The sequence below is a fragment of the Pipistrellus kuhlii genome, unplaced genomic scaffold, assembly GCF_014108245.1.
Source record: "Pipistrellus kuhlii isolate mPipKuh1 unplaced genomic scaffold, mPipKuh1.p scaffold_m20_p_49, whole genome shotgun sequence".
Taxonomy (NCBI): Eukaryota; Metazoa; Chordata; class Mammalia; order Chiroptera; family Vespertilionidae; genus Pipistrellus; species Pipistrellus kuhlii.
Genome location: NW_023425550.1, coordinates 1,577,230 through 1,593,272, shown reverse-complemented (window position 1 = coordinate 1,593,272; position 16,043 = coordinate 1,577,230). Strand labels below are relative to the sequence as shown.

The following is a 16,043-nucleotide window of genomic DNA, read 5'->3' as shown; positions in this document are numbered from 1 at the left end:
AAAATCTTTGGTGAGTGGAGTCTGTCTTTCTGTTTTTATTTGTCCATGTTCAGGTCAAACTGAAGCAATTCTCCTACATGCCCCTGGGATTGGATACATACTTATGATTGATTAATACCTTGAAATTGTAGTTCTTGGAGCATCTAAGCTCATGTGAGTGTCTCTCTAGATGTATACATACATTTGTATGTTGTCAAAATCCCCATTATTGGAAAATACTAACCTTTGGTTTATGTCTGCTACAACTTAATTTTTATTGATAAATCTATTTTTCCCAGGTTGTTGTTTTTATTTTCTTGAGATTTTTTTTTTCTATTTTGATTAATTACTAAGTCATTGAAATGTATCGATTTATTATTGTATCCACCTGTCCAGCTCTGGGTTTATTCCCCCCAAAGAATGTTTTGTTTTATAGTTTTACCTATTTATAATTTTCCTTGAGATAGTACTTAAAAAGAAGTAGTATTATGTGCTATTTGGAGAGCAATTGTCAATTTCTATTTTTTTAGTTTTATTAATTATAATGTTTGAATTTCTCATATCTGTCAGCTTAATTTGTTGAAAACTGAGTAATGTAATGTAATTATTGCAAACTTTTTGGTGTGTTAATCTAGATCAATAACACAGTTTCTTTCATTTATATTTTATTTTTTTAATATATTTTATTGATTTTTTTTTTTTTACAGAGAAGAAGGGAGAGAGATAGAGAGTTAGAAACATCGATAAGAGAGAGTCATCAGTCAGCTGCCTCTTGCACACCCCCTACTAGGGATATGCCCACAACCAAAGTACATGCCCTTGACTGGAATCGAACCTTGGACCTTTCAGTCTGCAGACTGATGCTCTATCCACTGAGCCAAACCGGTTTTGGCTTATATTTTATTTCTAAGTTTTTATTTTATTTATGCTGAAGTAATGTTATTAAATAAAGGAATTTTACATGTTGCTCCTAATAGTAGGATTGAAGAAGAATGGCAGCTATACCTGTATATGTCTTAAAGAACAATAGAGAACAAAATACATTATCCTCAACAGTAGGGTAACCAGTTTAACTTGATGTGACTAGAGGAAAGGGAAATAGAAAGAGGAGATATTGAGAGGTAGCCAGTGGTCAAATCAAGTAGGACTTTATAGGTCATAGCAAGTACTTTGGATCCAATGAAAATACACTGGAAAATTTTGATACTGGGATAATATAATCTGGTTTAAATTTTTAAAAGCTCACTCTGGCTACTGTGCAGATAATGTACTATAGTGGGCAGAGAGACACTTTAGAAGGCCATTCTTTACAGTCATGGAAGTTAGATGAGCTTATGGACATTGGAGGTGGTGAGAAGTGGTCAGAGTCTGAATCTGTTCTGAAGTCAAAAGGTTAAGTTTATAGTTTGAATGTAGGGTATAAAAGAGAGAAATAAAGGTGTAGATGTGAACTGGATATGGGTGGATTTGATGTAGGTGTGTGAAAGAGGAATTCTTGGCCTTCTTGGTCTAGTGTTCTTTTCTTTCTTTGCTGATTCCCTTTTAGGCTGTTAGATTCATCACTATATTCCTAGCACTTAGAACAGTGCCTGGTACATATAGTGCTCCTTACTTTTGAATGAATAAATAATAAAAATGTTTTCAGTGGAATAATGAGTGAAAATACCTGATTGGTATAAGTAGTTTGAGAGAATGAGAAGTGAGAAAGTTGAGATAGTGATAACAAAAATTATTGAAATGAATTAGCATAAAGGGAAGCAGAGAAATTTGGAAAAAATTTGAGGAGATTCATGAGAGAGCTTTACTTTATATATATATATATATATATATATATATATATATATATATATATATTATTGATTTTACACAGAGAGGAATTGAGAGGGACAGAGAGTTAGTATAGTCAATGAGAGAGAAACACTGACCAGCTGCCTCTTGCACACCCCCCACTGGGGATGTGCCCGCAATCAAGGTACATGTTCTTGACCGGAATCGAACCCAGGACCTTTCAGTCCACAGGCCGACACTCTATCCAGTGAGCCAAATCAGTCCCGGCTACTTTTTTAATGATGGATGATTATACATCATGTTTATGCTTCAGAGAATAAGCCAGTAGAGAGGAAAAATCTTACAAGTGTGGGAGAGGAGAAATTTACTAAAATCATAGAGGGGACAAATGATGATAAAAAAAAATAAATTAAATTATAAAAAAGAAATGTACTGAAATAAAGTCCTTAAGCAGGAGGCAGGGAACAGGTTCCACAGCACCTAGAGATCCCTGGTAACAATGGAAAGATAGAATACTATATATGGCTCAGATTCAGGTAGTTTGATATAACTGATAGTAGGAAGATGAGGTCTTCTGATTGTTTTATTTTTCTTGATAAAATAAGAAGCAAACCCATTTCCTGAGAGCCTGGGAGGAGAATATTGGAGATTTAAGAAGAGAAAAGAAAGTAAAAAAATGTTATTTCAGAAAGTGAGAGAGTAAATTTGTTTGACAAATGTAAAAGGATCATGGGAAATTTGAAATATGTTGAAGAAAATTTAAAGAGAGTCCATGTAGGCACATTTATGTATTTTTTTATATAGCTATATACAGCTGCTCATTTTCAGGCCAAGAAATGAATTTAATCAGTGTTTATATTTTCCCAGGCAGTTACAACAGGGTCAGAAAGTGGCAAGAGTGTTCAGAGTACATACCAGAGAACAATTATAATGATTTTAATTATGGACCATGTATGTAATTCAAGTAAGGAAAGAAAGGATGTAAAAACATGAAGGTGATGATGGAGAATTTAAAAGTGGCAGGTTCAAGAGATTAGAAGTTAAGAGGATATAAAAATTGACAGTATGAAAGAACTGGATTAAAAGTGTTGGAAAGATATGTTCAGGTACTTACTTGAGATCCTGGATTTGTAAATAACAAGATTTTGGCACATGGGAATGAATAGCCAGATAACAATAGAGCTGAGGTTCATTTGAGACCAAGAGGTAAAAAACTTGACCTGTACCTTATAGTCACTAAGTATTACTGTATGTCATACATAATGCTTAATGCTGCACATAAATTATGCCATTTAATTCTCATAATACTACTATATGGAAGTGTTATTATTATCAACATTTTTAGATGAGAATGTTTGAGTTAAGTCACTCACCCAATGTCAGATTTCTATGTGGTATATCAAGTACTGGAATTGAGATGTTTCTAACTCCAAAAACTTTAATAATGGTAGTGCTTCAAGGATGAGTAGAATTAGATGGCCTCAAATGAAACTATGGAGAAAAATTAACAGAAATAAATGTCAGGAGGAGGACCCAATACTGCTGTGGAGTAGATGGAAGTTACACTCACCTCCGCCCAAGACCAAACTAGAATTACACCTAAAATATAGAACAATAAATATGAATAATAAACAGAAGACTAGCTAAACAGAAGTCTTATAACCAATGATTTGCAGAAGAAGCCACATTGAGACTGATAGAAAGGATGGAGAGGCAAAAAGGGCTGGTCTCACTACCACGTTCAACAGCTGAGAATCCAACAGAGTATCTCAGCTGCAAAGGTTCCCCTAGAAAAGCATGGAGTTGAGACTCTATGGGATCCACAATCCAGAACACCAGACCTAAGAAGAGGCGCCCACATGACATCTGACTGAAAATCAGCAGAGATTCTGTCAACAGAATCAGAAGGGTGCTAGAAACTCAGGTGTTTCTTAAAGGGCACAAAATCTCATTCTCAGCCTCTCACTCTAGGGTCCAGTGGAGGGAGGGCAGCTCAGAATGGAAAAGAGATGAGTGAGGAGAGACTGGGCTGTGTGGCTCCAGAAAGAGAGCTGAAGGGACAGCTGTCAGTGTCCCTGTGCTGAGTCCCTCTCCTACACCAGACATCGTTTTTCTTGGGTTGAATACTCTCCTCCATATGACACCATCCTCCCAACTCCCTGTTGTTCTGCACTGTAGAGTGTATCCCCTCTGGAGAAATTAGCTGCTGGGTCCTGGGTATAGAGGTCCCAGAAAATTCAGGGAGTGTCAGAAACTGAGTTGTTTGCTCTGGAGCAAGAGCCATTCCCTACACCTTTCTGGTGACCTGGCCAGCACCACCCCTCCCAGGAGATCCACTAGCCCCACCCTCCCATTTCCTTATGGCCCTACCCTGTTAAGCTCTTGCTCTCCAGGAGGTCCTGACAGAATCCAAGACAGACTGAGTTGTATGTTTCTAGGAAAGGGATAATTTTTCCCTTGAATACCTGACTGATGAAGAAAGTTACTTCACATGGCCAAATATTGGTTGGTTAGTGTCTGATGAACTCTGCTGGCCTCCCCCTGATGATCCCCTGACATCCCCCCCCACCACCACCACAAAGGTCTGCAAGAACCCAGTGTAAGGCAGCTATCCTTAGTGTACCCTGAGACTTTTGCTGAGTGCAGTCAGCAATGGCACTGAGTACAGATCACTATCAATCAGGTGAACAACACTTGTTTCTCCCTGGTGACTCACTAAGAACCTACCTCAAGCAATGTAAGTGCTGACTGAGCCTAACAGGCAGCTGGCAGGCAGAGACAGGTGAAGGCAGAACTCAGGGTGCCTTGGGCCTGCCTCTAGGTCCTCTTTAAGAATAAGAGCCCCGGCTGGTTTGGCTCAATGGCTAGAGCGTCGGCCTGCAGACTAAAGGGTCCCAGATTTGATTCCAATCAAGGGCACATGCCCAGGTTGTGAGCTCTGTTCCCAGTAGGGGGTATGCGGGAGGCAGCTGATTAGTGATTCTCTCTCATCATTGATGATTCTACCTCTCTCTCCCTCTCCCTTACTCTCTGAAATGAATTAAAAAATATTTATAAAAAGAATTAAAAAAAAGGTGGGCATTGATATAAAGAATAAAATGACAATAAATATGAATCTGTCAATAATAGCTTTAAATGTAAATGGCTTAAAAGCTCAAATCAAAACATAGGGTAGCTGAATGGATAAGAAAACAAAACAATGTTGTCTATAAGAGACACAACTCAGAACAAAAGACACAGGCAGGCTAAAAGTAAAGAGATGGAAAATATATTTTATGCAATAAAAAGCTGGGATAGCTATACTTAATATGACAAAATAAACATTAAAGGCTATAATAAGAGGCAAAGAAGGACACTACATAATGATAAGGATCAAGCCAGTAAGAGGATATAACCCTTGTAAACATGCTGTCAACCTAGGAGTACCTAAATATATAAAGCAAATTTGTATGGACCTAAAGGGACAGATCAACAGTAATACAGTCATAGTAGGGGATATCAATACACCACTGGCACCAATTGATAGATCTTCCAGACAGAAAATTAACAAGGAAATATTGGCCTTAATCTGCACACTTTATCTGATGTATTTAATAGATGTCTTCAAAGGATTTCACCCCAAAATAGCCGAATATACTTTTTTATTTCAAGTTCAGTTTCTATGATAAACCATGTGTTAGGATACAAAATAAGTATCAGTAAATTTAAGAGGATTGAAATCATATCAAGCATTTTCTTTAACTGCAATGCTGTGAAACCAGAGTTAATTAAAAAAGAAAACTTAAAAATACAAACATGGAAGCTAAGTAACATGTTACTAATAATGAATGGATGGCAGTGAGATCAAGGAAGAAATCAAAAGATACCTTAAAAAAATGAAAATAAATACATAACAATCCCAAATTTGTGGGAGACGGCAAAAGCAATCCTAAGAGAGAGATTTATAACATTTTTAGAGGCCCAGTGCACAAATTTGTGCACAAGTGGGGTCCTTGACCTGGCTGACAATCAAAGCCTATCAGGGTATCAGCTCTCTGGGGGGACAGGCTATAGGACGTTGGCTGGCTGGCTGGGGGTGGAGGTGTGTGTGGAGGGGCCAAGGGAGGTTGGCCAGCCCAAGGGGATAGAGGTTGGCCAACTGCCCCCCCTCCCCCAATCAGGGCCCATCAGGGTGGCCAGCCAGGTGGGTGGAGGAGGAGCCATGGGAGGTTGGCTGTGGGAGTGCACTGACCACCAGGGGGCAGCTCCTGCATTGAGAATCTATCTCCTGGTGGTCAGTGCGTATCATAGCGACTGGTCAACTGACATTCCAGTTGTTCTGGTCATTTGGCTGTAAAGGTCACTTCGGCTTTTAGATAGATAGATAGATAGATAGATAGATAGATAGATAGATAGATGATAGATAGATAGATACATAGGCTTCCCTCAAGAAACAATACGTTTTTCAAATAAACAATGTAATTCTATACTTAAATGTACAAGAAAAAGAACAATAAACAAATTCAAATGTGAGTAGAAAAAATTAATAAAAAAAAGTCAGAGCAGAAATAAAAGAGAGTCTAATAAAAATACAAAGATTGATTCTTTGAGCCCAGCCAGTGTAACTCAATGGTTAAGTGTTAACCCATGAACCAAGAGATCACTGATTTGATTCCTGGTCTGGGCACATCCCTGAGTTGCAGGCTCAATCCCCAGTAGGGCATGTGCAAAAGGCAGCCAATTGATGATGTTTCTCTCTCATTGATGTTTCTATCTCTCTATTCCTCTCTTTTCCTCTCTACAAAAATCAATATAAACATAATTTTAAAAAAAATAAAGAGTTGCTTTTCTGAAACAATAAAAAAGATTGGTAAACCTTTATCCAGACTCATCAAGAAAAAAGAGACAGAATCCAAATAAATAAAGTCAGAAAGGAAAGAGAAAAAGTAACAACTGACACCACAGAAATACAAAGGATATGAGAAAATATTATGAACAATTATATACCAACAAATTTGACAATCTGGAAGAAATGGATAAATTCCTAGAAACATACCAACTCCCCCAAAACTGAATCAAGAAGAAACAGAAAATTTGAACAGACTGAGTACAATGAATGAAACGAAAACAATAATCAAAATGATCCCAACAAACAAAAACCTTAGACCTTTGGTCAGCAAACTGCGGCTTGCGAGCCACATGCAGCTCTTTGGCCCCTTGAGTGTGGCTCTTCCACAAAATACCATGGCCTGGGCGAGTCTATTTTGAAGAAGTAGCATTAGAAGAAGCTTAAGTTTAAAAATTTTTTTCTCTCAAAAGAAATTTCAATCATTGTACTGTTGATACTTGGCTCTGTTGACTAATGAATTTGCCGACCACTGCCTTAGACCAAATGGCTTCACAGGTGAAGTTTACCAAACATTTAAAGTAGTAACACCTATCCTTTTCAAATTATTCCAAAAAATTCAAAAAGCAGGAAGACTCCCAATCTCATTTTATGAGGCCAGGGATTATTCTAATACCAAAACCAGAAAAAGACACTACAAAGAAAGAAAATTACAGGCAAATATTGCTGATGAACATAGATGTAAAAATCCTCAACAAACTATTAGCAAATCACATTCATCAATACATTAGAAATATCATACACCATGATCAAGTAGGATTTATTTTGGGATGCAAGGTTTGTATAAAATTCATGTCAATTAATATGATATACCATATAAAATAAGGAATAAAAATCATATGATCATATCAATAGATACAGAAAAATCATTTGATAAAATTCAGCACCCACTTTTTTGCAACGGGTTAGTCACCAGAACACAGGTGTTGTGAAAACCACCATTAACTAAAACCCAAGATGAGAAAGGAAAAGACTCACATCAACATTGTCGTCGTCATTGGACACGCAGATTCTGGCAAGTTTACCACTACTGGCCATCTCATCTACAAATGTGGTGGGATCGACAAAAGAACCATTGAGAAGTTTGATAAGGAGACTGCTAAGATGGGGAAGGGCTCCTTCAAGTATGCCCGGGTCTTAGATAAACTGAAAGCTGAACGGGAGCGAGATATCACCATTGATATCTCCCTATGGAAATTGGAGACCAGCAAGTATTATGTGACCATCACTGATGCCCCAGGGCACAGAGACTTCATATAAAAACATGATTACAGGCACATCTCAGGCTGATGGTGCTGTCCTGATTGTTGCTGCTGGTGTTGGTGAATTTGAAGCAGGTATCTCCAAGAATGGACAGACCCGTGAGCGTGTCCTTCTGGCCTACACAATGGGTATGAAACAGTTGATTGTTGGTATTAACAAAATGGATTCCACTGAGCCACCATACAGCCGGGAAAGATAGGAGGAAATTGTTAAGGAAGTCAGTACCTACATTAAGAAAATTGGCTACAACCCTGACATAGTAGCATTTGTTCCAATTTCTGGTTGGAATGGTGACAATGGTGCTAATATGCCTTGGTTCAAGGGATGGAAAGTCACCTGTAAAGATGGCAGTGTCAGTGGAACCACACTGCTTGAAGCTCTGGATTGCATCCTGTCACCAACTCGTCCAACTGACATGCCCCTGTGCTTGCCCCTCCAGGATGTCTACAAAGTTGGTGGTATTGGTACTGTCACTGTGGGCCTACTGGAGACTGGTGTTCTCAAGCCCAACCTTTGCTCTAATCAATATTACAACTGAAGTAAAGTCTGTTGAAATACACCAAGAAGCTTTGAGTGAAGTTCTTTCTGGGGACAATGTGGGCTTCAACTTCAAGAACGTGTCTGTCAAAGATGTTCGCCGTGGCAATGTGGCTAGTGACAGCAAAAATGATCCACCAATGAAAGCAGCTGGCTTCACGGATCAAGTGATTATCCTGAACCATCCAGGCCAGATCAGTGCTGGATATGCACCTGTGCTGGATTGGTACACAGCTCACATTGCTTGCAAATTTGCTGAGCTGACGGAGAAGATTGATCATCATTCTAGGAAAAAGCTGGAAGATGGCCCCAAGTTTTTGAAATCTGGTGATGCTTCCATTGTTGATATGATTCCTAGCAAGCTCGTATGTGTTGAGAGCTTCTCTGACTACCTTCTCTGGGCCATTTTGCTGTTCCTGACATGAGACAGACAGTTGCTGTGGGTGTCATAAAAGCAGTGGACAAGAAGGCAACTGGAGCTGGCAAAGTCACCAAGTCTGCCCAGAAAGCTCAGAAGGCAAAATGAATATTATTCCCAACATCTGCCACCCCAGTCTTAATCAGTGGTAGAAGAATGGACTCAGACTGTTTGTCTCAATTGGCCATTTAAGTTTAATGGTAAATGACTTGTTAATGATTATAATGCATCGTAAAACCTTCAGAAGGAAAGGAGAATGTTTTGTGGACCATTTGGTTCTTTTGTGTGTATGGCAGTATTTAAGTTATTAGGTTTTTTTTTTGTTTGTTTGTTTTGTTTTGTTTTAATCAGTACTTTTTAATGGAAACAACATGACCAAAAATCTGTCACAGAATTTTGAGACCCATTAAAATAATAAAGTTTAATGAGAAACCTGTGTGTTCTTTTGGTCAATTATACTAGTTAGGTAAGACTTAAGAGTTGCCCATGACCTATTTCTAGTGTTATATCTGCTAATACCTTACAATTGGATAGTTCTGTTAACATTTTTTTCTGGGTGGGAATTTTGGGGGTTTTTTTTGTGGGATTTTTTTCCCCAACTGAATCACCTTTCTCTTCATAGTAAAAACTATGGGAAGGGAGTCTATTGGTGTAACCCTAAATAGGTTAGGACAGGTAAGCAAAGAGTAATTTTGTGTTTGTAAGCTAGTTTCAAAAGGCCAAATTTTGTAAAGGCCACATGTTAACAAAATTTTGTAGTTACATCAATATTGAGTAGATTTGTTGGTATGTCAAATTTTAGTTTTCCTGTTTTACTGGAATGTGAATTCACACTTACAAATTCTAAGGTAGTTTAATAACCTTAAGTGTTTGAATAGTGTTGAGCACTGTCTTACTGCAGTTATTGTATCCAAATTCTAGGAAAAATAAATTGATGCTGGAAAATTTTTTAAAAATAAAAGCAAGCACCCATTTATGATAAAAAAAAAAACAACAACAACAACAACGTCTCAGCAAGTGGAAAGAGTGAATTTATCTCAACATAATAAAGGCCATGTATGACAAACTCACAGCTAACAACACACTGAAGGGGGAAAACTAAAAGCATTTCCCTTAAGATCAGGAGCAAGACAAAGATGTCTGCTTTCACTACTCTTATTCCACAGGTTCTGGAAGTCCTAGCCACAGCAATCAGTCAAGAAGAAGAAATAAAAGGCTTCCAGGTTAGAAAGGGAGAAGTAAAATTATCATTATTTTCAGATGAGGTAATACTGTATATGAAGAACCCTAAAGATTCCACCAAGGAAAATACTGGGACTGATAAATAAATTCAGTAAAGTGGAAGAATACAAAATAAATATCCAGAAATCAGTTGCATTTTTATGCAGCAATAATGAACTACCAGCAAGGGAAACAAAGAAAATAATCACTTTTTAAATTGCATTAAAAATACTAGGAATAATTTTAACCAAGGAGGTGAAAGACCCGGACTCAGAAAATTATAAGACACTGAAGAAATTGAAGAAAGTACAAATAAATGGAAGCATATATCATGCTCATGTATAGGAAGAATTAACATTGTTAAAACGTCCATACTGCACAAAGTGATCTATAGCTTCAATGCATTCTTATTAAGATAACAATGGCATATTTCACAGAACAAGAACAAATAATCCAAAAATTTATATTGAACCACATAAAAACTTGAATAATCACACCAGTCTTGAGAAAAAAGAACAAAGTTGAAAGAATCACATTACCTGATACCAAACTGTACTACAAGGCCATCATAATAAAAAATCATTATATAGGCATAAAAACAAACTTATAAATCTATGAAATGGAATAGAGTCCAGAAATAAACCTACCTCTTTATGGTCAATTAATATTTGACAAAAAATGCAAGGACATATAATAGAATAAATACAGCCTATTCAATAAATGATATTGGGAAAATTGGACAGATAGAGGCAAAAAAACAACTCTAGATCACCTTCTTACAAGAATAAACTCAAAATGGATTAAAGACAAATATAAGACGCAAAACCATAAAACACCTAGAAGAAAACAGGCAATAAAATTTGACATTTCTCCAGTCAGAGAAAGATGAATATTGGATGATCTTACTCATATGTGGGATATAATGATCAACAAAAATTTGATGAATAAGAATATATCCAGAGACAACTGGTAAGGGGGGTTAGAGGGCAGCCAAAGAACTTGTATGCATGCATATTAGCATATCCAATGGACACAGGCACTGAAGTGGTGGGGGCTTGCCTGGGATGGGAATGGCTGGAGGGGGGGGGGGAAGCGTGTCAATTGGGGAAAAGAAGACAAATGTAAAACTTTAGACAATTAAAAATTTGACATTTCTTTTAGTAATATTTTTTTCTGATACACTAGTATCTCGTTGGACAAAGAAGGTAAAAGAAAAAAATTACAAATGGACCTCATAAAACCAGTGTTTTTACACAGCAAAGGATACCATCAACAAAATGAAAAGACAGCCCACTGAATGGGACAATATATTCTCCAATGATACATATAATAAGAGGTTAATAACCAAAATTTATAAAGAATATAGAAAACTCAACACCAAAAGAACAGAATCCAATTAAGAAATGGGCAGTGGACCTGAATAGACACTTCTCCAAAGAAGACATGGAGGTGGCCAATAGACATATGAAAAGATGCTCAATGTCACTAATAATCAGAAAAATGTAATTCGTACCACAATAAGATTTTACCTCACACCTGTCAAAATGGTTATCATCAATAAATCAACAACCAAAAAATGTTGGTGAGTACTTGGAGAAAAAGCAAGCCTCATTCCCTGTTGGTAGGATACATGTTTGTACAACCACTATAGAAAATATTATGGAGTTTCCTCAAAAAATTAAAAATGAAATTGCCTTATGATCAAACAATTCCATTTCTGGGGAGTTATCTAAAAAAACTCAAAATACTAATTTGAAATAATATATGTACCCTTGTGTTCATTGTACCATCCTATATAATAAAAGGCTAATATGCAAATTGACCAAACAGTGTAATGACCAGTTGCTATGATGAGCACTGACCACCAGTGGGCAGATGCCCAATGCAGGAGCTGCCCCCTGATGATCAGTGTGCTCCCATAAGGGGAACACTGCTCAGCCAACAGCCGGGCTCATGGCTGGCGAGGGCAAAGGTGGTGTTGGAAGCCTCTCTGCCTCTGCTGCAGTGGGACATCCCCTGAGGGCTCCTGGACTGGGAAAGGATGCAGGCTGGGCTGAGGGACCCCCCATGAGTGCACAAATTTCATGCACAAGGACTCTAGTTATTTATATGAGCCAAGCAATGTAAGAAATCCACTAGTCCATCAATAAACAAGTGGATAAAACTACAGAGGAATACATTTACAATGGAATATTTCTTAGAGATAAAAAGAATAAAATATTATCACTTGCTGCATAATGGATGGACCTAGAGGTTATTATGCTAAGTGAAATAAATCAGTCAGAGCAAAATACCATATGATTTCACTTATATGTGGATTATAAAGAACAATATAAATGAACATCAAAACAGAAACAGAATTATAAATACAGAGAACAGATTAATGGTTGCCAGCAGGGGTGGGCTTGGGGGCCTTGGTGAAATAGGTGAAGGGACTGAGAAGTAAAAATTGTTAGTTACAAAATAGTCATGAGGATGTAAAATATAGTTTATGAAATATAGTCAATAATATTGTAATAACTATGCATGGTGCCAGGTGGTACTGGAAATGGGGGGGGGGGTAGTTTATAAAGTATATGATAGTGTAACCACTATACTGTATACCTGAATCTAATACAAAAATAAGATTTAATGTAAACTATAATTTAAAAATAATTAAAATATTTTAAAGGTTAAAAAAATGACAGTAGGATTAGGTTTAGAGTAAGGATTAGGCTTAACATTTGGGTTGAGGTTAGTTTTAAAGTTAGTGTTAGAGTTAAAGTTAGGATTAAGGTTGAGGATAGAACTAGGGTTAGGTTTAAATTATGGTTAAGGTTATAGTTGCATTTAGGATTAGGTATAAGTTTGGTTTTAAAATAGGAATGTTTACAAATGAAGTTAAAGGGGTTTTATTGAAAAGGAAAAGTAACAAGTTTACATTTTTTATAAACAGAACCTGAGTTTTGGTTTAATGGTATATAATATGTTTTTCATAAATTAATAATAAAAAGTTTCTAATTCAGGTATTATAAAAATAGCCCTGGCCGGCTTGCCTCAGTTGATTGGACGTTTTCCATGCACTGAATGAAAGATTGCCAGTTTGATTCCTGGTTAGGGCACATGCCAGGGTTGCTGGCTGGATCCCAAGTAGGGGGTGTGCAGGAGGCAGCTGATCGTTGTTTTGTCTCATATGGATGTTTCTCTCTCCCTTTCCCTTCCTATCTCTCTAAAAGTCAATAAAATGAAAAAGAAACAATACAAAATTGTCAATAAATGAATGAATAAATAAATACATTAATTAATTTAAAACACTGGTGGATAAATTGAGACATAAGAAAGCACATAGTGATATAGGCACATAATGCTCAAGAGAGCCTCTGCTGTAACAGTATGTATTCAATTTACAATGTGAGCTAACATGTTGGGTGGCTCCTGCTTTTGTTCATAATTATTTACACCAGTTTGTTACTATAGTATAATAGCAAATGACCAATAAAAATTTTTTTGCCCTCTTAAAACACACACACACACACACACACACACACACACAATTTTTTTTAGTATGTCTGCCTTCTCTTGGACCATGGCCCTCTGTTCCTGCTTCATGCTAGTCTGCTATGCTAGCATAGCTATCTGCTCATATCAGGGTTGCTTTGATACACACATTGTATGAGCACACATAGTATGTGCACACATCATAGTTAAGGACTAATATACCAAATAACTCTTCACATGTATCATGGTTGTTTAAGCATATACAATAGTTGTCTTAAGCTACATGGATACTTTATTATGCTTGAAGGCTCTATGTTCAATGTCATTGTTTTCAGTTTATGTACTACAGTAACTAGAAAATTCACCAACTTTGTCATAAGAATTTTGGTTTCCTGCTCATCTCTATGGTCCTTATCTGCACTTGTTTGATGGTCATCTGATCATGTACCATAAATGTATGCATGTTCATTTAATACTAATATCTGCTAATGTGCTACATTTCTCTGTACAGGGTTGGACCTGTTTTTAGAAATTTGCTAACTTGTAAAGGCTACCTGTTCCAGTAGTATATAGAGTTTTAATAACCAATATCATCCCAATACATTTAATTCAAAAATTTAATCATGGTAAAAAATTAACAGGTCTTAAATCTTTAAATGTACATTTTAGTAGAGTTATGTATATTCATATTGTTGTGCAACAGTCTAGAAGGTATGCTTTTTACAGTTTTTAAAATATGTTTCCATTGATTTTTTTAGAGAGAGAGGCAGGGAAAGGCTCTCTTGAGAAGGATGCCTTCTGCATTGAATCCCTATTGGGGATCAAGCATGCAACTCCCGGCATGTGCCCTGACCATGAATCAAACCAATGACCTCTTGGTGCATGGGTCAATGCTCAAACACTGAGCCACACTGGCTGGGTAGGTGGTATGCTTTTGATAATGTACAATGGCTTAATGGAGTGAGTATCAGGTCCCTCTTCTCTTGTTCAGTGACTACTATGTTCATGTGCTATGATTTTCTGACATTTAGCATGGTTAAATTGTTTTACCATACATATCTCCACATGCATTATTATGAGATTTGCTATCAAAGTGTCATGGTAGTTGGGGACTACATATTATGCCCAACTTCTATATATCATAGCAGTCTTTTCATGCATTATGATTATTTGAACATGTACCTTAGTCATTAAGTTAATATGAAATTCTTCTATTTTTATGTATCATACTACATATCATAGTCTCTCCTTCCAAATCATTGGTATTTGCTTCTGTTCATTAACACCTATTCTTAGTGTGAAGGTTCGCTGCTTATTTATCATGATTATTTGAATATAACTCATACTAGAATATCATAATTGTACACACACTGTTAATCTTTTTGCTTATGCAGCATGGCCATCTTCTCCAGAATCATTAGTTATGCATTTATGTTTTCTGAGTATCCACCATGGTTATGTCTTACATTTCATGGATCATTTCAATAATTTGGACTTATATCTTATACCAAGTCTCTTTGTTTCTGTAAAGTAATTGTCAATCTTGCATTATCTAAGCTTTGATGTTTGTCATGTGATCGATCATACAACATTAGAATCTGCCAAAACACTGTGGATGTTTGGACATATATTATGGTTTCTGCCTATACTAGAGTTGTCTGTGCATACACCATATTTTCTTACTTATATGCCATGAACTGTTCTGTTTCTGTTAATTTCTGTAAAGTGACCAGCATCTTCTATACTGCTTTGAATCATGAATGCTACAGCACATATATTAGATTGACAAGAAATTGCTGTTTTGTGAAACAAAATTGTTGCATATTGGTCCATAATTTTATGTGATACTACCTAATACTATGACTACTTATTCCTATATGTAATGTGGACATTTCATTATGTCAGAAGTCCATGTTCTCCAGTACCATAGTTTTCTATGCTTATACCAGTTTGTGTTGGGGACCCTATACCTAGTGTATTAAATTAATATTCAGATTATATAAACTGCATAAGGAGGAGGCACAATCTACTCACACAGGGTTTTCAGGAAAATTGTTTAACTGAACTGTATCAAGATGAGAATCCCAATTATGCTATAAAGAGATTCCAGGTCTTAATATTCTGGTGTTTTCTACAATACTTAACTGTGACAAAGGCATTTGTGGCAGTAAATATCAGAGAGAAAGGGTGGAAAATAAAATTAAGACATGAGAGATTAATTTAAATTTTTGGATTATAAGAGATGACTGAGGCTGAGAGAAATTCTGTGAGTCACCTAACCACAAGAAGACAAGGAAATAAATGAAGCTGTAACCTAAGGCTACTGTTTACTGATTTAGAGCTCTTTACATTACTTTTACTTGGATGGGCTCTGTTAAATTTAAAGAGGAGCAGATTGAATTTTGGTGACATTGATTAACTGAAGAAAGGGAATTGTCACATCAAGCATTAGGTAACTAGATATCAGGGAAGTTA

General features: G+C 36.6%; 1 protein-coding gene and 1 pseudogene across 1 annotated transcript in view; both read left to right on the top strand.

The window, feature by feature from the left end:
- The window catches only part of GABRA3 (gamma-aminobutyric acid type A receptor subunit alpha3), a 206,284-nt gene that overhangs the window by 58,020 nt on the left and 132,221 nt on the right, over positions 1-16,043 (top strand). The window lies entirely within an intron of this gene.
- Positions 7,557-9,295, top strand: LOC118705017 (annotated as a pseudogene).